This window comes from Oryx dammah, unplaced genomic scaffold, assembly GCF_014754425.2.
Source record: "Oryx dammah isolate SB20612 unplaced genomic scaffold, SCBI_Odam_1.1 HiC_scaffold_11072, whole genome shotgun sequence".
Classification (NCBI taxonomy): Eukaryota; Metazoa; Chordata; class Mammalia; order Artiodactyla; family Bovidae; genus Oryx; species Oryx dammah.
In genome coordinates, this window is record NW_024080466.1 from 2,776,417 (window position 1) to 2,803,976 (window position 27,560).

The 27,560-nt window shown below is 41.0% G+C and overlaps 1 protein-coding gene across 1 annotated transcript in view; it reads right to left on the minus strand.

Annotated features, from left to right (window-relative positions):
• The window catches only part of LOC120860405 (interphotoreceptor matrix proteoglycan 1-like), a 157,171-nt gene that overhangs the window by 120,381 nt on the left and 9,230 nt on the right, over positions 1-27,560 (minus strand).

The following is a 27,560-nucleotide window of genomic DNA, read 5'->3' on the forward strand; positions in this document are numbered from 1 at the left end:
AAAATAGCGCTATTTGCACCAACATGGATGGATCTAGAAATTGTCATACTAAGTGAGGCAAGTCAGAGACAAACAGCATATGATACTGCTTGTGTGTGGAATCTAAGAAAACGATACAGATGAACTTATCTACAAAACAGAAACAGACTCACAGACATAGAAAACAAGTTTATGGTTACCAAAGGGGAAAGGAGTGGGGAGGAATAAATAGGGAAACTGGAATTAACAGATACACACTACTACATATAAAATAGATAAACAACAAGGTCTACTATATAACATGTGCTTAGTCACTCAGTCATGTCTGACTCTTTGCGACCCCATGGACTGTAGCCTGCCAGGCTCCTTTGTCCATGGGAATTCTCCAGGCAGGAACACTGGAGCCGGTTGTCAGGCCCTCCTCCAGGGGAATCTTCCCAACTCAGGGATCGAACTCAGGTCTCCTGCATTGTAGGTGGATTCTTTACCATCTGAGCCACCAGGGAAGCCCGCGATATAACATAGGGAGCTATATTTAATATCTTATAATAACCTATAATGGAAAAAATCTGAAAAAGAATATATATATGTGCATAACAGAATCACTTTGCTATATACCTGAAGCACTGTAAATCAATGATTTAGAAAAATTTTTTTTGATTTAAAAAAAGATTGATTTCCGGGTGAACGTATACATTTGTGTGTTATAGGTGAAGCATATGATAAATGAATAGAGAAAACTAAAAACTGATCCTGTGGCTTATGGAAGTTTTATTTTATTGCAAATGTCAAATTCCAATGATAAAGCATTTTCAGAAATTAGGGAATAGCAGAATGAGCCGATCAAGTGTATTTTTAAAAAAAGTCTCGAATCATCTTGCCTTTAGGAACTGCCAAATATTGAAACGATTTCCCACACATCTCTCTAAAAATCACTCCCCACTTAGCACTCAAGCCTCCCGAGAGATGCCTCTTTTGATAGACATTATAATTCAAGTAGGGAATGATGTAGCATTGTGGTACCCAGAGGTGTGCTCTTGATGAGGAAGTGGAGTGCTTCTAAAAACCGAGGGGAAAAAAATGCAACCAAACAACCTCCCTGCCCATTAGTGGCAGCCCTAGGATTTCTGTGTGGGCAGCACCCTGGGGGTGGCGGTGTGGCTGAAAGTGATTTGAGGCGTTAGAATTTCATTTACAGAGCACGCTTGATATTTTATGAAAGATGATGAGAGAAGGGGTGGAGGACAGGCCAAAGAGAGGGTGTTGGCAGACGATTAAACTCCCGGAGCCATTCATCTGGCCCCCACTGCGGTGTCTGGTAGGGTGAGGTCTGGGATTTCATTTGTAACTTTGTGGGCCTCTCATAAAAATACCTTACATTCACAGAGCACTATTTTATTTGAGTTTTCTTCCATATGTATTATTTCCTACCACTGTCACGAAAGCTCTACTGTATAGATGTACATGCATGCTAAGTCACTTCACTCTTTCAGGCTCTTTGAGATCCCATGGACGACAGTCCACTGGGCTCCTCTGTCCATGGGATTCTCCAGGCAAGAATACTGGAGTGGGTCGTCATGCCTTTCTCCAGGGGATCTTCCCAACCCAGGGATCGAACCCAGGGCTCCCGGACCTCCTGCACTGCAGGCAGATTCTTTGAGCCACTGGGGAAACCCCACTACATAGATGAAGCAGATACTATTTTATATCTCCGTTTACCACCCAGTTGGGTTCTGGGGTCCAGAGCTGTCAGAGCATGTTAACAGTGTGGTCACAGCTCCATTCCTCCGCTCCCGTTCCACCTCCTTCCTTTTAGCCAGTCTACTGTTTAAGAGATGAATTACTGATGACCTGGGAGCACTTACTCTGGCCCCTGGAGACCACCAGCATGTGGATTACAAAGACTGATGCTGTCATTTTACTAAAGAAGGCACTCCACCCCTTAGCTTCTGAAATATGGTCCAGACGAGGGGGTCAAGCAGAAATGTAAGCATGTAGCTGCAGAGCAACTCAAACCTTGCCACAAAGCATACAAACCCCTCCTTCACTAGGGGTGGGGTGAGTGGGCTGACGGAGTCCGGGTAGGAACACATTCTCTGTCATATTGAGGAGGCTCTTGGGGAGTGACCCATTCTTAGAGACTCATCTGCTCACCCAGGCATGCACCAGAGCAATAGAGTGAAATCTCTGATTGGAACACAGGGATCAGCAGCTTCTGAAGGTCTCCAGGTGATTCCAAGATGCGGACAGGTTTGGGAACCACTGTTTTGTGTATCTGTAAGGGCTTCCCTGGTAGCTCAGAGGTTAAAGCATCTGCCTGCAATGCGGGAGACCCAGGTTCGATCCCTGGGTTGGGAAGATTCCCCTGGAGAAGGAAATGGCACCCCACTCCAGTATTCTTGCCTGGAGAATCCCATGGACAGAGGAGCCTGGTGGGCCACAGTCCATGGGGTCGCAAAGAGTTGGACACGACTGAGCGACTTCACTTTCACTTTCAAGGAGACCTTCAGCTGAAGAGTCAGGAGAACACTCCTCAGTTCAGTTCAGTTCAGTTCATTCGCTCAGTCGTGTCCAACTACCAGGGATCTTTACACTTTGCTGATACCCAGGCTCGCTCACAGAGATCCTGCTAGATCTATGACTTTGGACTTCATCTTATCAGTAGTGGGAACAGAAGGAGAGAAGAGAAGGTCACAGATTTCCCTGTTTCCCTGCATTCTCATGGGATCTGAGCTATTCCCTTTCCCTGCTGCTGCTGCTGCTGCTGCTGCTAAGTTGCTTCAGTCGTGTCCGACTCTGTGCGACCCCATAGACGGCAGCCCACCAGGCTCCTCCGTCCATGGGATTCTCCAGGCAAGAACACTGGAGTGGGTTGCCATTTCCTTCTCCAATGCATGAAAGTGAAAAGTGAAAGTGAAGTTGCTCAGCTGTGTCTGACTCTTAGTGACCCCATGGACTGCAGCCTACCAGGCTCCTCCGTCCATGGGATTTTCCAGGCAAAGGGCTGATCTTTCACAAACCTCCATGTGTCCGTAAGTCCACGACGCTAGTGGTCAACAATGAGGTGAACTAGGAGGGTGTGGGACTTGGTGGGCTTTGGGTCTCCTGATTTCTTGCTGCTGTCCTTTCATTCTCAAATGTGTCCCTACTTGGAAAATAAATAATACAGTCACCTAGCTTTTCAGATCTCCTGTGGGAGGAGACCTAATGCAGGTACTCTGCAAATGGCTGCCTCCTTCCTCAAGGAAACGCCGAGTTCCATTTTTGAATGTCTACTTAGGTAATTCTTTCCTTTGAGCTGAAAATTCTTTTCCAACAGCATCCACACATTAGTTTTACTTCTGCCCTCTGCTCTAGCAAAGACCAAGTTACAGATGCTTCTACAAGCAGTTCCTTGTATTTTCTTTATATTAGGCAATTTTTTACTTTAGGATAAACATCCTCTACCTTTCTTTGGTTTCTTGCATCACCTAGGTATCAGGTTCCCCAGCCTTCTGTGTTTCTGCAGGTCACATGAAGCCAACCACAGGGGACCCACTATGAGAATACTCTCATTTGAGCAGGGTGCCCCCATGCCCTGTCATCTCTAGAGAAAATGTGGGCAAGATTTTTGAGAAAAGAGGCTTAAGGTTACCTGGGTTCAAGAATATTTACCAGACAGGCTACATGGTTGAAGCTTGTCTCTTTCCCAAGGATTTCAAATAAAAACAAAATATATGTAAAGAATTGAAACAGGGAATGTTACAATTTTAGAGGAGGTAAAAAGAGCTGATATTTATTAGAGCTAACGAAAGCATTCTTGGGTAAAATAGTTCACATTAGATGCTGTCCTCCAGTGTTGCGTAAATTGTAATGTTGATGTTGAACTGAACTCTGATTCTCTGGATACATTTTTATGAGTTGATAGTTTTAGTTTATATAAGTATTTGGAAGGTATGGGGTAAAAGTTTAATGAGAATGAATTGAGAGTTGAAAGACTTGCTATAAAAAGGGAGTGCATTTAATAGATTGGAAAATTTTTTGAGGCAGAAAATATTTCTGTAAGATAGTGATAAAACATAAGTATAACCTGTATGATGATGAATTGGCTGTCATCAACAACTGTCTCTGGATAAAGTTCAAAGTTACAAAGAGAAAGACAAAGTGATTTCATTAAAAAAAAAACCTCTATATTTTTCATAGTATTAGAAAAATTTAGTTAAATATGCATTTGGATAATAATAAATGCAGTTGAGCTATATTATATTGTAGATTAATCATAAAACAATCCATAAGCCAGTAGTTTTGGGAAATAGTCATATCATTGAATGAAGAAAAGTGGAAATTAATATACTTGACTATTCAGAACTTCTAAGTACAGAGGTGGTGGTGGTGATTTAGTTGCTAAATGGTGTGGGACTCTTGGGACCAGGGACTGTAGCCTGCCAGGCTCCTCTGTCCGTGGAATTCTCCAGACAAGGATACTGGAGTGGGTTGCCATTCCCTTCTCCAGGGGATCTTCCCAACCCAGGGATCAGACCTGTGTCTCCTGCGTCGCAGGCGGATTCTTTACCGCTGAGCCACCAGGGAGGAGTAACAGCTAATATTCACGATGCTTAACTTTTAAATTTAACTTGAATATGTCCATTATTTGTGAAAGAAAAATGTAGCAGCAACGCAAACCACATGTCCCTCCACTATTCAAGATGTTTTAATTAATAGTACCAGGGGTGCCCGTGGCCATGGCTCTGTGACTGACCAGCTGTATAAGAGGTATAAAATTGACCTCTCTGTTTGAATTTTCTCACCTGTAAAATGGAGACTTGGTGGCTATCTTACAGGGTTTCTGTGATATTAGAAGAGCTACAGTGTTGGGCACAGTGTTAAGAGCTCAATAAAAACTCATCTGATAGATCACGGATTTCGCGTGCCGCTGTCGCCCTTCCTTGCTGACGCTCTTGCACGGTACTGCCTCGCGGTCCGCCGACTAGACTGCGCATGCCCCATGCATCCCTGCGCGTCCATGCTGCTTGCACATCTCAGGCTTGTGTTCCTAGAGAAGGGCTCTTTTCTTCCCCCACCCTTTTTGTTGGGCTCCTATTTTTCCTAAGGTCCGGCTCTCCTTCTCTCTTAAGTTTTCTCAGATCTCACGTGCAGAATTCACGTGTTGGTTCCTCCAGCCCCTCTAGCCTGGCTCAGATCTTTTTTACATTTACTGATTTACTGTATTTACTAGGTTTCTACTGGGTTTCAGGCCCACTGTGGTAGGTAAAGGTAAATTAGGTGAACAACTCTCATGGACCCTGTGTGTAGTGCTTGCTTTGTCCTGCCTTGAACAATAATTTGTTGTAAATAAATGATTTTAGACTGCAAATAAATACCTTTGGATTTGCAAATACCTAGAACTTTTAGACTGCAAATTCCTCTGTGTTATAATCCTATCCTCTTCCCAGGTCACCTCAGTGCTTGCCTAGTACAGTGTTTTGTACACAACAGATATGCAATACATAGCCATTAAGAGAACTAGTGAAAAATTCCTATAGAAATAATGAGTCTTTTACATATGGGCATGAGTTAATTTGTTTTATAAACCGTTAGACTATGAAAAATAGCTTCATATGTCCTGTCAACATACACTATTGCAATCTTCCTTTGAAACATCTACACCTTTCCACAGTGTTGAATATCAGAGGTTTTGGATACAGTCATCTTATTAAAGATAATATCCTAAGTGAAAAGACAAACAAAAAAATTCCTTTGTGAAAGAAAACCAAAAGAACAGAAAGGAGATGGCTTATACACAAATTATAATTTAGTAAAATCATCATCCCCAGAACCTTTCAATTTATCAAAGAGTAAACAAACAAACAAACAGGGATCTGAGTCATTAAAAACATGAGTGTAATAAGAAAGGAAATTAATATTGCCTGGCTCTTTAGGAGGACAAGCCCTCCACTCTCTTACCCCCCAGTTATTGTACTTGATAGGCAAAACCATAGCCAGGGTTAAACCCTGCTCTTTGCCTTCTCCTCACTTGCACCCTTGTAGCTGAACTCGGCTGGAGAAAAACAACCATTAGGACTCACTTTAAATTTATGATCCTTAAATAATATCACACTACATTTCTCTGGTCCATTGAGTTTCTCTCTCTTGGAGAACTATGCACAACTTATCTCAGATTTCCCGCACTTCTTGCCAATTCTCAGTCTCAGCTGATGACCTTGCTTCACATTTTTTTTTGAGAACAGGAGGAGCCAGAAGATAACTCTTTGGATTTCTAGCACTGCATCAGCTCACTGGCTGCATCTGCCCTCAAATACTCACACTTTCTCTTCTGTGTCTGATGACTGGTCTGTGCTCCTGTCCAAGGCCAGTTCATTTACTAAAGCTCTGGATCCCAGACTTTTCACCTCTCAGGGACATTCTTCCAGAAATGCTCCTTCTTCACCTACTGGATCATTTTTTTTCCTTTCTACTGGATCATTCTTTTTAGCCTGTAGGCATTCTATTATTTTCTCCTTCTACTTAGAAGATCCTTTCTTAATATCACTTTCCCTCCATTTTTCTATTTGCGCTTTCAGTAAAACTCTGAAAAATCTGTTTTTACTTCCTTTCCTGACAAAAGCAAGGTTCCGCATGAGTAAGGGAGGATTCCTGTGATGTCATGTGCAAAGCTATCGACATTTCCCTCCTCTTTTCCCTTTCCTTCTTTTTACTTTTTTATTAAAAAAAAATTTGTTTGCAATGTGCTCATAAGTGAAAAAGGGAAGGCAAAAATTGCTCACTTGTGTCTGACTCTTTGTGACCCCATGTGCTGTAGCCTGCCAGGCTCCTCTGTCCATGGAATTCTCCAGGCAAGAATACTGGAGTGCATAGCTATTCCCTTCTCCAGGGGATCTTCCCAACCCAGGGATGTAGCCCAGGTCTCCCACATTGCAGGTGGATTTTTTACTGTCTGAGATAGCAAGGAAGCCCAAGAATACTGGAGTGGGTAGCCTATCTCTTCTCCAGGAGATCTTCCTGACCCACGGATCGAACTTGGGCCTTCTGCATTGCTGACGGATTCTTTACCAGCTGAGCTATCAAAGAAGCCCTAACATACTCATAGAGCCCGTTGTATTCAACATGTTATTGCGTTACTTCACCAGAAGGTGTCGCTATGCAACACATAATATAATGAAAGCTGACCATTGGATAGTGAAATAATCAGTTCTTTGACTTTGGGATTGTACCTGTTGAGCACTGACATTTGTTGATGGAGGTGATGGTGAGGGTTGTGATTGTGCAGAAAAGCAGACCATTTGAGGAAGGGCTGAGACTTAATATGCTGAAATGGACTCCCACTGAGCTGGGAGGTACTCCTGAAAGGCCTGCCAGATGGGAAATATTTAGGTGGTGGGAAGGAGGACCCCGAGTCCACAGGAGGCATCTTTCAACAGACTGAAGAAGGTGGTTGACGTGACACCGAGTTTTAAGTTGGGGATTAAATTATGTTTCTTTAGAGCCAGACATCCTGGAATGTGAAGTCAAGTGGGCCTTAGGAAGCATCATTACAAACAAAGCTAGTGGAGGTGATGGAATTCCAGTGGAGCTATTTCAAATCCTAAAAGATGATGCTGTGAAAGTGCTGCACTCAATATGCCAGCACATTTGGAAAACTCAGCAGTGGCCACAGGACTGGAAAAGGTCAGTTTTCCTTCCAATCCCAAAGAAAGGCAATGCCAAAGAATGCTCAAACTACCGCACAGTTGCACTCATCTCACATGCTAGGAAAGTAATCCTCAAAATTCTCCAAGCCAGGCTTTAGCAATACGTGAACCGTGAACTTCCTGATGTTCAAGCTGGTTTTAGAAAAGGCAGAGGAACCAGAGACCAAACTGCCAACATTCCCTGGATCATCAAAAAAGCAAGAGAGTTCCAGAAAAACATCTATTTCTGCTGTATTGACTATGCCAAAGCCTTTGACTGTGTGGATCACAAGAAACTGTGGAAAATTCTGAAAGAGATGGGAATACCAGACCACCTGACCTACCTCTTGAGAAATAGGTATGCAGGTCAGGAAGCAACAGTTAGAACTGGACATGGAACAACAGACTGGCTCCAAATAGGAAAGGGAGTACATCAAGGCTGTATATTGTCATCTGCTCATTTAACTTCTATGCAGAGTACATCATGAGAAACGCTAGGCTGGATGAAGCACAAGCTGGAATCAAGATTGCTGGGAGAAATATCAATAACCTCAGAGATGCAAATGATACTACCCTTATGGCAGAAAGCAAAGAAAACTAAAGAGCTTCTTGATGAAAGTGAAAGAGGAGAGTGAAAAAGTTGGCTTAAGCTCAACATTCAGAAAACTAAGATCATGACATCCAGTCCCATCACTTAATGGCATATAGATGGGGAAACAGTGGACACAGTGGCTGACTATTTTTTGGGGGGGGGCTCCAAAATCACTGCAGATGGTGACTGCAGCCATGAAGTTAAAAGATGCTTACTCCTTGGAAGGAAAGTTATGACCAACCTAGACAGCATATTAAAAAGCAGAGACATTACTTTCCCAACAAAAGTCTGTGTAGTCAAAGCTATGGTTTTTCCAGTAGTCATGTACGGATGTGAGAGTTGGACTGTAAAGAAAGCTGAGTGCCAATGAATTGATGTTTTTGAACTGTGGTGTTGGAGAAGACTCTTGAGAGTCCCTTGGACTGCAAGGAGATCCAACCAGTCCATCCTAAAGGAGATCAGTCCTGGGTGTTCATTGGAAGGACTGATGTTGAAGCTGAAACTCCAATACTTTGGCTACCTCAGGCAAACAGCTGACTCATTGGAAAAGACCCTGATGCTGGGAAAGATTGAGGGCAGGCAGAAAAGGGGATGACAGGATGAGATGGTTGGATGGCACCACCGACTCAATGGACATAAGTTTGGGTAGACTCCGGAAGTTGGTGATGAACAGGGAGGCCTGGTGTGATGTGGTCCATGGGGTCGCAAAGAGTTGGACATGACTGAGCGAGTAAACTGAACTGAACTGAGACACTCAATCCTGGGGCTGACCCAGATTGCACCACCCAGGGTAGCAAAGACAAGTTTGGAAATGTTTAAATGTACAGAAAGGGAAATCAATGAAACAACCATTAGATTCAAATGCTGAATTCCAACATTATATTACCCAAAGAAAAAGTCAAATCTGTCTGGGGTGGAGAGGCTGCTCTGAAATACTGGGCTTTTGACCCTTCATTTATCGTGTCAAAATTAGATTGTCTGGGCACTGTTTAAACATGCCCAGTAGTTCATGTGAAGGCTAGCCCTTTAGTCAAAAGTGTCTTTTCTACTCTAGGCTGTAGGTTGGTTCTTTGATACTGACTGGCATCCCGGAAACCATCTCCCTATCACATCACTGAAGAGTTTATTTTTTTCCTTCATGTACCAAAGTTGGCTGCTGGTCATAGATTGCTTAGGATTCCCAGGTGGCTCAGTGGTAAAGAATCTGCCCGTCAATGCAGGACATGCCAGAGATGTGGGTTTGATCCCTGGGTTGGGAAGATCCCTTGGAGGAAGGCATGGCAACCCATTCCAGTATTCTTGCCTGGAGAGTCCCCATGGACAGAAGAGCCTGGCAGGGTAGAGTCCATGGAGGGGAGGTCACAAAGAATTGGGCACAATTTAGTAGACACACACACACACACACACACATAGATTGCTTACAACTTTTCCATTTCAGGGTTTAGCCTTGCCCTTGAATCTGCTTCTTTCTAGGTTATGTATCACGTGGATCTTTACTAACCTGTTCAGACCAGACACTCTTTTCTGGAGAAATATTTTCTCACCATCTAACCTTGCAGGTTTATAATCTAGGATTACCGTACATGCATAGTGACAGTAATAGACTATAGGAAGAGGAGAATGGGGTGTTTGTGGCATCACTGTTATGAGAGTAAGTGGCTGGGCTGGTAAAAGCACTTAGTGAACCCATTATGTTTTCCTAAGGGAAAGCATTTCAATGCCTAATGAATGAATTACCAGGAGTGGAGATGAAAGTTACTGGAATCCTACAGAATAAAAATCTCCATTTGAGGAACAGGACTCCACAGAGAGGAAAGTAGATAACACTCCAGGACCAAATCAATGACTGGAAGTCTTAAAAAATAATAATTTAATTTCACATGTGCTTTCCAGACAGACCTTAACAAAAAAGAGTAAGCAGTTGTGGCCTTTCTGCAAACGCTCAGCTTGCTTGTGATCAGTTATATCCCAGTCCTCCCCCTCCATTAGAGGAAATGCTCAATTATCCACTTGAAATTGTTTTTCTTCAAAGATTAAGGGCAACTAAGTGTACGTCATGCTTAACATGCCTGAACATGCCTCAGAAATTACGCAGAAGTACTGAACACCTTCAATGGTGTTCCAGAAAATGGCATGAATTTTAAGCACACTGTCTTCTGCACGATCAAGTAGAGATCGCGAAAGGTTCTACCTTCTGCTTTCCCTCTTACGCGTAGTTCCTACTGAACTTCCACCGTGACAGCCCCAGTGCAAGTGTGTTGGAGTAAATGATAGAAAAAAGAACCATAGGGATTAAGGGCAATTCCAGTGATTTTTTTTTAGGGGAAAATGAAGGGAATAAACGTTCAGTTGTATGCGACTCTTTGTGACTCCATGGACTGTAGCTCACCAGGATCCTCTGTCAATGAAATTTTCCAGGCAAGAACACTGTAGTGGGTTGCCATTTCCTACTCTAGAGAATCTTCCCGACCCAGAGATCTAACCCAAGTTTCCTGTATTGCGGGCGTATTCTTTACCAACTGAGCCTCATGGGAAGCCCTTGAGAGTCAACATGCACAGTGATTACCAGTGACGCAGCTGGTGGGTGCCACACCATTGTCCTCTCTGAAGCTTTGGAAGCCTGGATGCCATCACAGCCTTCCTTGCCTCCAGCACTAACCTTGTTCAGCTCCACTTTCCCTGCTGAGGGTGAAAGCCAGTGCTTCCTTCTCTCAAAGAATCAGAGCAGTTGCATTATTTTTCTTCACAATGCAAAAACCAGGTTTGGCCTCTGCTTTTGCTGCATCAGGAGGAAAGGATTAGGACCTGGGAAAACCATTACAAGAAACAACGGTCGCTATCTTCTGTTCTCTTGTATATTTATATGGATACATCTCTATTGAGCTCCTCTTCCATCTCACTGAACTGAGGAAAAAAAAAACAGAAAGGACAGAATCTATAGGTGAGATGCTGGGAAATTTTGCTGAGGCCATATGCAGCTTAGTAACAGGGCAGAAACAGAACTGAAATTGAAGGGAGAAGTAGAAAAGAGAGGAGTGAACAACAGAATCTCTGCTGGATATTCAGGGAACTATATTCAATAATCTGTTATAAATCATAATGAAAAAGAATTTGTAAAAGTATATATATATGTATAACTGAATCACTTTACTGTATAGCAGAAATTAACACAACATTGTAAATCAACTCTACTTTAGTAAAAAAATAAGCTAAATAAATAAAATAAAAATGCCTACCATGTTAAAAAAAAAAAGAGTTCATTTGACTTCTGGGCAGATGTTAAAAATGATGGTTTGAAATTATATTTTGCTGATCTGATTTTTACAAAATAATTATGTATTCATATACTTGGAAGAATCAGAAAAGATCTATAAAAATGTTAATTACCGATTAAAAAAATAATAAAAGAGAAATGGAATGGTGTCTCTTTTGTGTCCTGGGAGGGGGATGCCCTGTGGTCAGCTGGGGTCCTGAGCTCTTCATATCTGGTAGGTGGCTCAGACAGTAAAGAATCTGCCTGCAATGTGGGAGACCTGAGTTTGATCCCTGGGTGGGGAAGATCCCCTGAAGAAGGAAATGGCATCCCACTCCAGTATTCTTGCCTAAGGTATCCCACGGACAGAGGAGCCTGGTGGGCTACTATCCATGGGATCGAAAAGAGTCGGATGCAACTAAGTGAGTAACTTTCGCCTTTTTCAGGGAGTGAAGACACAAGAGTCCAGGAGGGACTTCACTGTACCCTGAACAGAAATGGGTGCTTGCTCCCCACTCCCTTCGAGGGGGATGTTTCGAGGGGAAGGAGCATTCAAGAAAAGACTGGCTTTCTGTGTCCTGAGAAAGCAGAGCAACACAACTGAGGTGGTTGTTGCAGCGTAGCTTGGAGATTGCTCAGGCTGCCTTCGTCTCAGCCAAGGGAGTGCTTCACAACGGAGCCTCTTGTCCAAGGCCCATTCCCAGCCCCTTGCCAGGTCCACAGGCACTGTTTCTGCTGCAGTTCAGGACCACGGGGTGCCCTTAACTCTCAAGTGCCCTCCAGGGTTGCAGCAGTGCGTCAGAGGTCGAGAGAAGCCATGGGATCAACACTTAGCTTCTTCCTGCGGTGCTAAATTTACTTGAGCATTTTAGGAGAAAAGCTGCATATATGAAGGATTGTAAACGATTTCATACGAATACACAAGCGAAGTCAGCAAAATTCTTTCTCCCTCAAATAAGCCGGTCTTGAAAGTGAGACGAGTTGGGTATTTCTATAAGCTGTGATTAACTGTAAAGTGTATTTCCTTGGAAAATGGTGAGTGGAGTTGGTTTAGTGCTGAGGTCAGGTTGAAGTAAACGGGATGTGAAGCTGAGGTGAGAACGATTATGTTGAAGTTGCTGGTCGGCCTGGTTAAGGCTTCTTTTCAGGTGCTGACAAAAATAAACCAGTGTTTTCCCCAGCTAGATGTTTGCTGCTGCTGAGTCGCTTCAGTCATGTCCGACTCTGTGCGACCCCATAGATGGCAGCCCACCAGGCTCCCCTGTCCCTGGGATTCTCCAGACAAGAACACTGGAGTGGGTTGCCATTTCCTTCTCCAATGCATGAAAGTGAAAAGTGAAAGTGAAGTTGCTCAGTCGTGTCGACTCTTAGCGACCCCATGGACTGTAGCCTACGAGGCTCCTCTGTCCATGGGGATTCCCAGGCAAGAGTACTGGAGTGGGGTGCCATTGCCTTCTCTGAGCTAGATGTTTAGCTACCCGTCAGATCACCCCGGGTAGACAGGTACTTTCTCCATATCCATATAGGACTAACCCTGTTAAGCCACTTGAGAAGGGGATGCCAGAGGATGTTGTCCTGGTCACCTGATGTTTGGATGGCATTGCTGATTCAATGGACATGAGTTTGAGCAAGCTCTGGGAGATGGTGAAGGACAGGGAAGCCTAGCGTGCTGCAGTCTGTGGAGTCGCAAAGAGCTGGACGCAACCGAGCGACTGAACAATGATCATCTTTTTCTTACATTAACTTCTCCTGCCTTCCCTGGTATGTCAGTCAGTAAAGAATCTGCCTGCAATGCAGGAGACCAGGATTGATCCCTGGGTCAGGAAGATTCCCTTGGAGGAGGAAATGGTTGGATTTTTGCCTGGATTCTTGCCTGGAAAATCCTGTGCATAGAGGAGCCTGGCAGGCTACAATCCATGGGGTCACAAGAGTTGGACACGATTTAGTAGCTAAAGCCCACCACAAACTCTTACTTCTTCCCAGTCACTGACCCATCACAAAAACTTTTAGGGCACCATCTCCATAGGTTTCAGAATGTGGAGCTTAAACAAACACACAGGTTATGAATAAGAGAATCAGAATGGAATTTTACAAATTAATCTGAGATCTGTACATGATGAGTTGCAATTGTATCTCACAAATGTTTATGGGATGTGACAGTATTCGGAGCATTTTTCTAGCCTGGCTGGACAGAAGTTTGAATGATACAGAGACCAAAGGATTTTGCTGAAACCATACAAGGTCATTCACAAGACAAGTAGCAGCAAATCATGAAGAACTACCAAGAGCCTATTAAAAAAAAAAACCCCAAATTAGGAAGAAGCTAACTTCAGAAGCTGGGAGTGCACTGAGGAAATATATCACAGGCAGGAATACAAATTTACTTAGGGGACACATTAATGATTTGTGCAAAATACCCACTTTCTTCTGGTTCTAGCTGTGCTGGTGTGTTTCTCCCTGTGATCCCTAGGGCTGCTATCTATTGGGGCATATTTATCTCAGTAGAGTCTAACCATGCCTGAAGTACTCATAGCAGAAATATCTCTAATTTAGCCCAGCATCTTTGTTTTTTGAATCTTTTTGTTACTTGTGATTCTAATATTGCAAACTATGAAACAATTCCTTTTAAATTTTAGTGCTCTCATGTAAGCCTGATCTTAGAGTATACTGGGAGTTCTGAGTAAAGAGTCTTGCATGTATAGTGTTCTTGCCACAAAAGAGTGACACTGTAGCTACTCAGGGAGAGTTGGAGACAGATTAAACAGTTTAAACAGCTATAAATCTGTGCCTTTCTTTTTTTTTTTAAATTTGTATTGTGTAATCCATTTTTTTTCTTATTAAAAAAAATTTTAATTGGAGTATAATTGCTTTATAATGTTGTGTTAGTTTCTGCTGTACAGTGAAGTGAATCAGCTATATGCATACATATAGGCCCTCCTTTTCGGATCTGCCTTCAACCACCCCATCCCATCCATCTCTACCTTTCTTATGCTTAAGAATCTATCACTGTTCTTGTAGAGAAGAAAGATGAACTGCAGTTTGAGTACCTGGGGGGCTGAAGTTGCAGTAAGATAGCTCTGCTTTCCTAAATTGTTTCCTGAACTTGGGCAAATAATCTCTACATGCTTTAACTTTCTAACCTACAAAAGGTATAACTATAATCCCACCATAGTTTTGTTTTAATGTTTGCATGTTATATAGTTCTGTTTTGTTTTGAAGATCAAATGAGAAACTAGATGTCAGGATTTTGCAGAAGGCCTGACATATTGTTGGCTGTTATTCTATTTTAAAGCTTAAGGCTAGGTATAGGATTGCTTGATTTAGCAAATAAAATATAAGACATCAGTCAAACTTGAATTTCCAATAAGCAACTATGTAATTATTATTATTTTTTTTAGTATAAGTATGTCCCATGCAATATTTGGGACACATTAAGTATAAAAGGACAAAAAAGATTCTGTTAAAAGACAAAGATGGTCAGACCGCATTTAAAAAAAAGCCCACGATATACTTTTAACAGGCACATTTAAAAAAAAGATACGGAGAAGTTGAAATTGGAAGCATAAAAAAAGTTACATTATGCAAACAATAATCAAAGGAAATTTGGTTTAGCTATATTAATATCATATTAGATCAGAGGCCTGTTGGTTAACTCCCCAGGCCTTGGGGCTGGTTGAGAAGGCCTGATTTGTAACATTTGCCAGTTTTTATGTGTTATAAAATATGTGTACTCCTCCATGACTAATTTCAAGCCACAGAACTCAGAGAGATGTGAACAATTAGTGCCTGTAAATCAGTGTGGGCCAGTTCCAGCACACCCATGGACAAAGTTCCTTCCTTGGCAGAAAGCTTTACAAAGATGAATATAGTCACAACATAATGCTAAAAGTTGAAAAGTCATCAGAAAGATGTAGCAAATTATAATTTTATATACTAAATAATGTAACCTTGAAATTTATAAAGCAAAAGTTTAAAGAACAGTAAAGAATGTAAAATCAACAATAATAATAGGTAGATTTTAAGAGATCTTTCTTGGTAATTGATAGAGCTAGCAGATTAAAAATCAAGATAGAGGATTGAGAATACAAGTAAACTTAATCAATGGACATAGATGGAACATTATAAAAATAAACCTTCTTTTCAAGCTTAGGGTGAACATATGCAAATATATGAATATTGACTATACATTGAACTGTAATGCATGTACATTATGTTCTCAATCCAACAGAAAGGTGAGTTTAAATGCAGTACTGTTTATAATAGCCAGGACATGGAAGCAACCTAGATGTCCATCAGCAGGTGAATGGATAAGAAAGCTGTGGTACATATACACAATGGAGTATTACTCAGCCGTTAAAAAGAACACATTTGAATCAGTTCTAATGAGGTGGTTGAAACTGGAGCCGATTATACAGAGTGAAGTAAGCCAGAAAGAAAAACACCAATACAGTATACTAACACGTATATATGGAATTTAGAAAGATGGTAACGATAACCCTGTATGCAAGACACCAAAAGAGACACAGATGTATAGAACAGTCTTTTGGAGTCTGTGGGAGAGGGAGAGGGTGGGATGATTTGGCAGAATGGCATTGAAACATGTATAACATCATATAAGAAATGAATCACCAGTCTAGGTTCGATGCAGGATACAGGATGCTTGGGGTTGGTGCACTGGGATGACCCAGAGAGATGGTATGGGGAGGGAGGTGGGAGGGGGGTTCAGGATTGGGAACACGTGTACACCCGTGGCGGATTCATGTTGATGTATGGCAAAACCAATACAGTATTTTAAAGTAAAATAATAATAAAAAAAAAAAAACAGAAAATCCCTATGTTTGAAAATTGAAAAAAATTCTTATAAATAACCTATAAGTAAAAAATTAACCTATGAGTTAATGAAGAAATCATGCTGGGTATTAAAAATATCTTTAGCAAGTGATTAAAACTTTACATAATAAAACTTGTGGGATATAGCTAAATCACTACTTGAAAGGTAAATTTAGCTCATTAAAATGCTTATTTTAGAAAAAGAAAAAAGGTAAATATTAATGAGCCAAGCATCTATCTTAAGAATTTAACAAAAGAAAACAAATAAATTCAAAAAAGCATAAGAATAAAGATAAGAGTAGAGATTAATAAAATATAAAAGAAAAGATAATAAAAAAGAGAAGAAAAAGCCATATAAAAGCAAAAAATTTTTCCTTTGAAAATACTAATAACAGAAACAAAAAATATGAGAAAGAGAAGGTACAAATAATTACTATCAAGATTGAAAAGGAGGACATCACTCTACTTCCTAGTGGCATGAGAAACTTAACAATGTTTTGTCGATAAATTTGAAATTTTGATGAAATAGATAAATTATAGAAATATGCAAATTACAAATTTATTATACAAAATGAATGGAAGCAGAGACAGAAGGATTATAATCTTTAAAAAACTGAGTCAGTAGCCAAGTATCTTTTTGTAAATATAACTATTCACCTAAGAGTTCTATCAAACATTCATGGAAAGAATAACTTTATTTTTATACAAACTCTTACAAAACCTGATGAGGAAAGTATGAGAAAAAAATCATGGTCCAATCTCACTTATGAATATGAATGCAAGAATGTGAAATAAAATATTAGCAAATGGAATCCAGCAGAGTGTGAAAAAAGATGATGACCAAGTCAGATATATCTCAGGAATATCAGGTTGGTTTAATATTTGAAATTGATTAAGGTAATTTTTCACATTAATGAATTAAAAGAGAAAAAACATTTGATAATCTCAGTAGGTACAGAAGTTCATGATATATATCTGTATTTATCCACGATTAAAACTCTTAGGAATAGAAAAGAACTTTTTAAAACTTGATGTAGCAAATTTTCAAAAACAAAACAAGCACTGAGTCTAAAACAAATGCCATTCTTAATGGTGAACTATGAAAGCATTCCCTTCCAGATCACTATCAAGGTACATGGAATATCAAGGTATATGGTGTATGCAATCACCATTTCTCTTTATATAGAATATAAAGGAAATAAACATAGGCAATAGTGGATGGCTTATTGAAGGCAGTAAGAAAATATAAAGAAAGAAAAGATAAAAATACTGAAAAGGGAGATCTTTAGTTTTTGTTATTCAAAAATGATATAATTTTTAAGCAGAAAACTCCCAAGAATTGCTAGTGAATTTTCAGAATTAAGATTGTTCAGCAAAGCTAAGGGATATAAAGCCAATTACTTTTCTACACAAAAACTGCAATAAGAGCGCCATTTACAAGATTACAGTTAATATCAAGTAACTAGGGATAAGTCCATGGTGTGGAAGCCCTTTACAATATAATTAGGCGACTTTATTATAAAGTACTAATAACAGGAGAGATAGTCCATGTTTCTGGATAGAAAGTCTTAACATTATAAGGGTATCAATTTTTCCCCAAATTGATCTACAGATTCAACACAACTCCAATACAATCTCAGTGGTACTTAGTGATCTAATTTTAGACATATTATGGAAGAGTGGAGGGTCAAGAATAGTTTAGACAGTCCTGTAGAAAGAGAACAATGGGAGGGAAGCATGGTTACAAGATTTCAAAATTATGATAAATTTGTAATAATTAAAGCAATGTGGTACCAGCTCAGGTGTAATAAAAGTAACAAACCCATGTTCAGGACATGGGGAGAGAGGAGATGAGGGTGAGATGTATGGAGACAGTAACATGGAAACTTACATTACCATATGCAAAACAGACAGCCAATGGGGATTTGCTGTATGCCTCAGGGAATTCAAACAGCGGCTCTGTATCAGCCTAGAGGGGTGGGAGGGGAAGGGAGATGGGAGGGAGTTTCCAGAGGGAGGGGATATATGTATACCTATGGCTGATTCATGTTGTGGTTTGGAGGGCATGGCAACCCATCCAGTATTCTTGCCTGGAGAATCCCATGGACAGAAGAGCCTGGTGGGCTACAGTCCACGGGGTCACAAGGAGTCCGACATGACTACAATGACTTAGCACTCACGCACACATGTACATCTTTTATAAGACAATAGACTAGAATATTTTTATGGCTTTAAGATAATGAAGGACTTTTAAGCTAAGACAAAAAACTCTATAAACCATGGAGTTAAAGGCTGATGATTAAACAACATTAAAATTAAGAATGTGTGTTCATTAAAGGGTGCCATTTAGAGAGTAAGAAGAAAAAGCTACACACTGAGAGAAGGTATTTGATGGGTAATGAAATGCCAAAGGATTGACATCCACAGCTTCAGTAGAACTGCTCTAAACCAATGAGAAAAGACATATGTCTCATATCTTAGAAGAGGAAGCAGAAAGGGTCCTAAATGTATGAAAAGATACTGCACCTCAACAGTAATCTGAGACATGCAAATTAAAACCACACTGAGATACTGCTTCATTCCCAAAGCTGACTGACAAAAAATAAAGTCAGGCGATACAGAGTATGGATGAAGATTTGAAATAAAAGGAAGTCTTACTCAAAGTGGCAGAAACATACCGGGAGACAGTTTGGTATAACCTGTAAAGTTGAAAATGTCTTCCTCTTGACACAATGAGCTTTCTCTTCTACTCAGTGGAGAGAGACAGGGACAGACTCTGGAGAGATTCCGCCTGGTGTGAGCCTCAGGGGACACTTGGGAATATCTGTACCAGTGTTGTAAGTAATGCAGAGTCCATCAAAAGAAGAGGGAATACCCAGTGGTGTGTGCACACCAGGCTCAGATGCTCCTGACGTCATCTCAGGCCTGCTGAGCCTCACCTGTCTCTCAGATCGGCTCTTCACAAGCTCTGACCTGATATGGAGACACAAACCCACAGCTGCTTGCCTCATGGCTGTGTCACAGTGTATGCTTTTCCTGCCCCAGGATTTTCTGTTGCTGCTGAGGTGTGAGAAGCACCACGACCCACCCTCAGTCCAAAGATGAGTGCACCGGAAGTGCAGGGACGTTAGTGTACTGTGAAGTGAATCTCTGGGGAGAGGGCATACATTTTTCTCCATTCATCCACAGGCTCCCAACCTCACCAACCATCTGGAGATAGTGTGGTCTCTAAACATGGCGCCTTGAGATTGGCGGTTGGTTGCACTTGACTCCAAGTGCTGGTGAGTTTGGGGAGGCATCTTTATGTTGGTTTCCCCTCTTTTACTGTCTCACTCCTCTTTTCCTTTCCCTCCTGGTTCCCCGAGTAGCAGGGAAGCTTTTGCCTCAGGGTCTGCGATGTCCAATGACGTGGAAGACTTCTTTCTTTCTTTCTTTTTTAATCAAAGATTTTAATTGCACAGTATTGAGAAGTAAAGAACAAAATGCAATCATTGGAGGCCAATTGCTCTTCCGTATTGTGTTGGCCTCTGCCACACATCAACACGAACCAGCCACAGGTAGACATATGTCCCCTCCGTCCTGCACCTCGCTCCCGTCTCCCTCCCATCCCAGCCCTCTAGGATGTTCCAGAGTGCTGGAAGCATCTATGCACTAGGAGTGGCTGTGGACCAGGCTCACAGTGGTGTCCAGGTCCTGAAAGGCAATTTGCACATTCCCTGTTGGGAGATGGCATGTTGGTAGTCTGAAATTGGTCATGGTAGGAATCTTTATTTACATTATGAGTATTGGCAAACACTGTGCGTATGGATTTTCACCCCTTGGAAAGATAGTGGCTAACTGTTTATCAGCACACCACTTGGTATGGCAATCCACTCCAGTACTCTTGCATGGGAAATCCCATGGATAGAGGAGCCTAGCAGGCCACAGTCCATGGGATCACAAGGAGTCAGACATGACTGAGCAACTAAACAGCAACAGCAACACCACTCGGTAGGATTTGGACAAACTAGATGTGAAGAAGAGGAAGATGTCTTAGGTGATACCGAGATTCCTGACTTTAGAGATGGAAGATGACAGCACAAAATGAGGCCAAAGGCAGAGAGCAGAGTGATTTATGCCTGAAAGCAGAGTGCTGACGCTATTACAGAGAACAAGATGGACATAGTTGAGAAAAGAAGCAAAAGGCAAAGGAGAAAAGGAAAGATATACCCATCTCCATGCAGAGTTCCACAGAATAGCAAAGAGAGATAAGAAAGCTTTCTTAAGTGAACAATGAGTGCAAAGAAATAGAGGAAAACAACAGAACGGGAAAGACTAGAGATCTCTTCAAGAATATTAGAGATACCAAGGAAACATTTCATGCAAAGATGGGCTCAATAAAGGACAGAAACGGTAAAGACCTAACAGAAGCAGAAGAGATTAGGAAGAGGTGGCAGGAATACACAGAGGAACTCCAGGAGACAGCGAAGGACAGAGAAACCTGGAATGCTGTCGTGCATGGGGGTTACAAAGAGTCGGACACGACTGAGAGGCTGAACAACAACAAAGTTAAAAAGAAAGAAACAACATAACGAAGGGAATGATTATACAAGTCATTTTATCAATCATGTTAAATGAGATTGCTTCTTCCAAACTGGAAATACATTCATGATATAACATTTACTAGAAAAGTGAGAGAAAAACAACCCCCCAGTGGCCCATATTATAATGACCCACATAAATCTTTCTAGAAGGCAATAAATCATGCTCCTCAAACCTGGCTGCATAGAAGGATCACCTGGGTAGGTTTAACAATTATTCCAGCTTGCTCTAACTGCTTTGTTGTTAATTGTTTTGGATTTATTTTTGGAGAACTCTTTCCCCTTTATTGTTCTTTTGTTCTCTTATAACTCTCTTTAATGTTATGTTTGGGCTTTCCCTGGTGGCTCAGACAGTAAAGAACCTGCCTGCAATGCAGAAGACCTGGGTTTGATCCCTGGGAAAATCCCCTGGAGGAGGGAATGGCTACCCATTGCAGTATTCTTGCTTGGAGAATTCCGTAGACAGAGGAATCTGGTGGGCTACAGTCTATAGGATCACAAAGAGTCAGATATGACTGAGTGGTGAATACACACACAGTTGTGTTTGGATTCTTTTTCTTTTTTGTGTGTATATCTGTTACAGATTTTTGGTCTGTGGTTACCATGAGGTTTTTGTCTAGCAGTCACCATATACATACATCTGTCCATGGGATTTTCCAGGCAAGAATATTTTGAATTGTTGATCTTCTAATTTTAAATGCATTTTAAAAACCTGGTATTTGTATTCTCCTCCCCTCATGATTATTATGTTCAATATCATGTTTTACATCTACTCATATTTTACATCTAGTAATACTCATTTTGTATATTCCTTAACTTAGTGGATTATATATTGTAGAATAGAAGACTTTACTACTTTTGTCTTTTAATCTCCCTACTAGCTTGGACCTCAACTCAAACAACTTAAATCAGAATCTTCAATGCTGAAGCCTCAGAATTGGTGTTTTTACCAGTGTTGAGAGATGTCACATAAAATTTTGCAGGCCAGGAAACTGAAGTCAGTGGAAAAGGAGATGGTCAGAGGAAAGCCTTAGAGTTGGTGGTATCATAGGAGATAGAAACAATATTAGCAAAGGTATGAAATCTTTTTATTCTCTCTGAAGCAAGAGAATGAAGAGAGTTTGGATGGAAACAGAGAAACTTTGAAGTGGAAAGAAGAGATGGCAAATGAAATCAAATGACCTCAGTCTCAGTACCTGGAGGTGGTAATAGTAACAGTGATGATCATTGTTGTCATTTAGGAGCTGGTGTTTATTGAGCAAAAGTTTCTACAATAGTAATAGATGCTTCACTAATATTCATTACAGCTCTATGAAGCAGATTCTGCTATTATTTTTCCCATTTTATTGATTAGAAGCCATAAGATGGAGAGATGTGTGGGACCCAGCCATTTGCCAAGATCACACAGCACATAACTGACAGAATTCTTTCTATAGCTGAGTGCTGTACTGGGGACTTCTCAAGTGGGGCTAGTGGTAAAGACTCTGCCTGCCAATGCAGGAGATGCAAAAGACTCAGGTTCGATTCCTGGGTCTGGAAGATCCCTGGGAGTGGGAAGTGGCAAACCATTCCAATATTCTTACCTGGAAAATTTCATGGATAAACAAGCCTGGCAGGCTACAGTCCATGGGACCACAGAGAGTCAGACACCACCGAGCTGTGTTGAATGCACTGCTGTGCAAACCTGAAAGCCTTGGCTTTTAACTGTGTCATCATGGAAATGAGGAAGAATCAGATTGCAGGTTCAAAGAGAAAGAGAAGCTTTGAAAATCAACTTTGGACTAGGTCAAGAAGTCAGAGATGAGTTTGACTGTGAATAGTGTGGAGGGCCCAATTAAGGGTTTGGGGGCATGAATTTCTTCATCAAGCATTTTGTCTGACATTCTCTAATGACATTCTTGAAAGCTAGTTACCCAAAATGGGGTTAATCAAAGCAAATGGAGCAGAAGGTCAAGGACTAAGGTATCTAATGTACTAATAAGAAGACTGTTGAGAGAAGTTCAGAAGTGGATCCGAGTACCAAGGGTTAATATGAAGGATTCTGAGGGCTGGATAGGCTGAAGAATTGAAGAAATTGAGAGAGGCTTCCCAGGTGGTGCTAGTGGTAAAGAACCTGCCTGCCAATTCAGGAGACGTAAGAGATGCAAGTTGGATCCCTGGGTTGGGAAGTTCCCCTGAAGGAGGGCATGGCAATCCACTCCAGTACTCTTGCCTGAAGAATCCCATGGACAAAGGAGCCTGGTGGGCTACAATCCATGGGGTTGCAAAGAGTCAGACATGGCTGAGGTGACTTGGCACACAGCACACAGAGGGATTGGGCTGTTTTGCTGATAGTGAAAATCATATTCCATAAAGGCAAGAAGGAGAGATTATTAGAAAGAGGTGGTGTTCCAGAATTGTGTATCTTGAGTCTGGAAATATTACAGACCTGTAGGTGAAGTTTCAGCATTTTGAGAGAGGGATATTTTTGGTTCAAGAGAGGCTTTCCTGCTGTGTCTGCTTTCACCCATTTGGCCAGGTAGTACCTTTAGATACATAAAATACTCTTAATAAGTCACTTGCCACTAATGTTCTTCAGTCACTCAGTCGTATCTGACCCTTTGTGACCTCATGGCCTGCAGCATGCCAGGCCTCCCTGTCCCTCACTATCTCCCAGAGTTTGCCCAAGTCCACTGAGTTGGGGATGCTGTCCAACCATCTCATCCTCTGGCGCCCCCTTCTCCTTTTGCCTTCAATCTTTCCCAGCATCAGGGTGTTACCACTAAACTTAGACCATAATATCGGGCATTTGAAGTGACACCATGAAAAAACAACTCTTTCTTTGAAGAGTTCAGAGTGTCACGCTTTCTTATTGAGTAATAGAACTTTTAAAATTGATGCTTCCATTTTTAGGGTAGCGCTGAAGGATGAGGCCAGCCACCTTGAGATCAGTCATGCAAATAGATGTTGGAGATGGTCCAGAACTAACCATCATCTGGTGCTGCTAGCAGAGGAAAGTTGGCTTTTAAATGACTAATAAAAATCATATTACTTGTACTCATCATATTATACTGAATTGATTAATAGACCAAGTAGATGTAAAATGGGACTGGATACAGCTGAAATCTCAGATTTGGTCCTAACCTTCCCACCTCAAATGATTTTAGGAACATTACTTAGCATCCTCTGCCATAGGTTCCTGACCAGAAATGAGCACTTTGTCTACCAAGCAGTGAAATCTTAAGAAATAAGATTAATTAAAATTTGGTTGAGCTTTTACAATAAAAATATAATATTAAGCAAAAGGATTGTTAATATGATTGCTAGCTACAAAGCATTGTGATCAGCTCTGAATTGACTACGGTTGTTAAAAAATAGTGCCCCTGGGTTTCGTGCATGCCTGCTAATGCGCTTCAGTCACATCCAACTCTTTGCGACCTCATGGACTGTAGCCTGTCAGGCTCCTTTGTCCATGGGATTCTCCAGGTAAGGATACTGGAGATGGTTGCAATTTCCTCCTCCAGCAGTGGTGTGTTAGGGGATGAAAGACAGTTGGATGAAGGAACCCAAAGTGGAATGAAAGAAGATGCCTTTACAAAGGCATCCAGAAAGACACTTTCCCCAAGAATGTGCTGTCTGTGTGCTCAGTTCCTTCAGTCATGTCTAACTTGTTGTGATCCTGCCAGGCTCTGTAGCCTGCCAGGCTCCTCTGTCCATGGAATTCTCCAGGCAAGAATACTAGAGAGGGTCACTGTGCATGTCTCTGGGACTCCAGAGGACTGGGAGTGGTTCCTGCTCCACGTGAGCAATGCTGTTTCCACAAAACCTGGGTAACCCCTAGTTGCGACAGGCACTGGGCAGTCATCTCTAGTCATCCTTGGACTTTGTTTCTTCTTCAGAGGAGTGCCCGCTTTGTGTTTTGCTGCTCCTCCCAAAATGCTCTGTGGCAGGAAGGCCTATGTCAGACGTCAGACACGCTACTGTGCATCTTAAGTTTGGTCCTTCTCGGTTACCCTCTTGCTCTGTGTGAGAATGAGAAGGAGGGGATATAAGCCCTGATTGAAATGCCAAGTTCTCTGGAGTCCTTCTGGCCCCTGATGTGGAGCAATTGGTTAGTTTTGCTTGTTGGACTGGCAACTATTGAAAAATCAAGCCCCGAGCCTTTGGAGTGGGAGCACAGGCTCTAAGACCCTAGAAGTGAAAGTGAAAGTAGCTCAGTCATATCCAGCTCTTTGCAACCCCATGGACTGTAGTCCATGGAATTCTCCAGGCCAGAATACTGGAGTGGGTTGCCATTTCCTTCTCCAGGGAATCTTCCCAACCCAGGGATCAAACCCAGGTCTCCCGATTGCAGGCAGATTCTTTACCAGCTGAGCTACAAGGGAGGCCCCAAGACTACCCTAGACTACCAAAGAACTAATCCTAGGGGTATGAAATTTTGAGAACTCACACCAAGGAAACCACTTGAATATAAGACCTGGCATCACTCAACTGCCTGTAGCACCCTGTGCAGGACGCCTCATCTAAACAACAAACAAAACAAAAATACAAATCCAGTCATCAGTAGACAGGATTACCACCTCACTCAGTCTTACCTATCAGAGGAAAAACAAACAAAAACTCAGCACAAATCTCACCCTATATGAAGCTTACACAAACCACTGGACCAACCTCAGGAGGGAAGAAAGCAAAAGGAAGAAAGAATTTAAACTTGAAATCTGGGCAAAGGAGACCTCAAACACAATAAGTTAAAAAAAATTAATGAAAAGGCAGAGAAATACTACAGAAATGAAGGAACAAACTAGAAACAGAGAAGTCCAAATAAATGAAGAGGAAATAGGCAAACTACCTGAAAAAGAATTCAGAATAATGATAGTAAAGATGACCCAAAACCTTGAAAACAAGATGGAGAAATGCAAGAATCAATTAAGAAAGACCTAGAAGAATTAAAGAATAAACACGCAGAGACAAACAACACAAATACTGAAAAAATACTTTAGAAGGAATTTAGTATTTAGAAGTATTTTAGTAAAAATACTTTAGAAGGAATCAATAGCAGATCAGTGAGCTGGAAGATAGAATGGTGGAAATAACTTCTGAAGAGCAGAATAAAGTAAAAAGAATGAAAAGAACTGAGGATAGTCTCAGAGACATCTGGGACAATATCAAATGTACCAACATTTGAATTAAAGGGGTCCCAGAAGAATAAGAGAAAAAGAAATGGTATGAGAAAATTTTTGAAGAGATTATAGTTGAAAATTTCCCCAACATGAAAAAGGAAATAATCAAATCCAAGAGGCGTATAGAATCCCAAACAGGATAAACCCAAGGAGAAATATGCCAAGACACATACTAATGAAACTAACAAAGACTAAACACAAAGAAAGAATATTAAAAGCAGCAAAGAAGAAGCAACAACTAACATACAGGGGAAACCCCATACACTTAACAGCTATCTTTCAGCAGAAACTCTAGAGGCCAGAAGGGAATGGCAGGTTATATTTAAAGTACTGAAAGGGAAAAATCTACAACCAAGATTACTGTACCCAGCAAGGATCTCATTCAAAATTGATGAAGAAATAAAAAGCTTTCCAGACAAGGAAAAGTTAAGAGAATTCAGTACCACCAAACCAGCTTTAAAACAAATGTTAAAGGGACTTAGATAGTCAAGAAATATAAGAAAAAAGATCTACAAAATCAACCCTAAAAAATTAAGAAAATGGCAATAGGAACATATATATTAACAATTACTTTAAATGTAAATGGATTATATGCTCCAACCAAAAGCCACAGACTGGCTGAATGGATACAAAAAACAAGATCCATATACATGCTGTCTACAAGAAACCCACTTCAGACCTAAAGGCACATATAGATTGAGAGGCTGGAAAAATATATTCCATGCAAATGGGGAGCAAAAGAAAGCTGGAGTAGCAATTCTCATATCAGACAGAATTGACCTTAAAATAAAGATTATAAGAGGTAAGGAAGGATATTACATAATGATCAAGGGATCAATCCAAGAGGAAGACATAACAATTGGACATATCTATGCACCCAACATAGGAGCACCTCAATACATAAGACAAACACTAACAGACATAAAAAGATAAATTTACAGTAGCACAATAATAGTAGGAGATTTTAACACCCCACTCACACCAACAGACAGATCATCAAAACAGAAAGTTAATAAGGAAACACAAGTCTTAAATGATACATTAGATGAAATGGATCTCATTGATATCTTTAGGACATTCCATTCAAATGCAGAAGAATACACCTTCTTCTCAAGTGCACATGGAACATTCTCCAAGATAGACCACATCTTGGGTCACAAACCAAACCTCAGTAAATTTAAGAAAATTGAAATCATATCAAGCATCTTCTCTGACCACAACACTATGAGACTAGGTATCAATTACAAGAAAAAAAACTGTAAGAAGCACAAAGACATGGAGGTTAAACAACATGTTTCTAAATAACCAACAGGTTACTGAAGAAATAAAAAGGGAAATCAAAAAATTTCTAGAAACAAATGACAATGAAAACATGATAACTCAAAACCCATGGGATTCAGCAAAAGCCGTTCAAAGAGGGAAGTTTATAGCAATACAATCCTACCCAAGAAACAAGAAAAACATCAAATAGACAACCTAACTTTACACCTAAAACAACTG